Below are 1,589 nucleotides of genomic sequence, written 5' to 3'. Positions count from 1 at the left end.
AATAAGTAACCAGAATACCACACCAAGAATCTATCATATATATAAATAAATAAGTAACCAGAATACCACACCAAGAATCTATCATATATATTCGACTTTAGTATCACGCTTAGGTTGTGATGGTTCCAGTGTAGTGGATGCTCTTGGTGCCCTCTGCCCAGGATCCCTTCACTGGGCCAGTGAACTACCAGGTGTTGGCTGCTAAGAGCTCACTCTGCACCTTTCTTAGGTTGGTTCCCACCCTGCCTTTGGCTAAGGGAAGCTGTCCCCCACCAGGAGATGCCCTGCAGGTTACACTTCCTCTTCATGGCCAATGACTGGCCAAGGTGGGTGGAACAACCTCTATGATACAAGGTGTGCTTCAGAGCTCCTCGTGGGATTAGGCTGAGGCCCACTTCTTCCTGAATCCATATCTCTTCAGCGTTCCTTCTTTTGCCCTGTCCCTTTCCCCCACTCCCCTCTAGGTTTCTCCTGAGAACATGCCCTCAACAACTCACTTGCACAAGGATCACCTCTCAGGCTTTGTTTCTAGGGAACTGATCCATGACAGTTCCTATGGACTGTCCCTGTCTTCCAAGTATATCCTGATTTATTTTGCAAAATATTACATGGAAGGTCACCTTAAAAGGGTCAGGTGATTCATTGTCCACAGTATTGCTCTGATGCAAACAAACAAAAGAACTTTAAGTATTTTTTTCTGCCTTGGTGGTCTGAGACACACAGCACTGCAACTGAGCCCGACTCCAAGCCAAAACCAAGACTTTTCCTCCAAGCACATGTTTTTACATTAAAAGAGTGACTTTGGAGGAAAAAAAAGTGGAAGTAAAAGAAGAAAGGACTGTGGTGGTGACATACAATGTGGCCAGAAATGAGTCTGAAAAACTGTGGGTTTCCCTTGGATGGGCCACAGATTTCAGATTTCACAATAAGACTTGTGTTTACACACACACACACACACACACACACATGTTCATTTATACAACTCAGTGTCTCCCCTTCAAGAACTAACTATATTAAGACCAGTCAGAATTTCTACCTTGGTCCTTCTGAAAAGCATACCCCACTAGGTAATGAAGACAACCTTGACAGTATCCTTGGAGGAGAAAAGCCCCCACGCAGCTTGATGCCTGACCCCTGCTCTCCAGGCTAAACTCCCTTACAGACTTTGGGCCATTTATTTAATTTCTCTGAGCCTTCACTTTTTCATTTGTAAAATGGGAATAGTAATAGCCCCTACTTCATAGACTTTATTAGTTAATTAATCCTTTAAAGAGGACTAAATGATAAAATAATACTCTGCTAACAGGTCCTGAGTGAGCTTTAAAAAACATGACAGCTTTTTTTTTAAAAGAAGATGTTGGGGGTAGGAGTTTATTAATTAATTTATTTATTTTTGCTGTGTTGGGTCTTCGTTTCTGTGCGAGGGCTTTCTCTAGTTGCGGCGAGCGGGGGCCACTCTTCATCGCGGCGCGCGGGCCTCTCACTCTCTTGGCCTCTCTTGTTGCGGAGCACAGGCTCCAGACGTGCAGGCTCAGTAGTTGTGGCTCACGGGCCTAGTTGCTCCGCGGCATGTGGGATCCTCCCAGACC

Source organism: Monodon monoceros, unplaced genomic scaffold, assembly GCF_005190385.1.
Source record: "Monodon monoceros isolate NGI ecotype Baffin Bay Population unplaced genomic scaffold, NGI_Narwhal_1 Super_Scaffold_21, whole genome shotgun sequence".
Taxonomy (NCBI): Eukaryota; Metazoa; Chordata; class Mammalia; order Artiodactyla; family Monodontidae; genus Monodon; species Monodon monoceros.
This window is presented reverse-complemented; position numbering follows the sequence as displayed.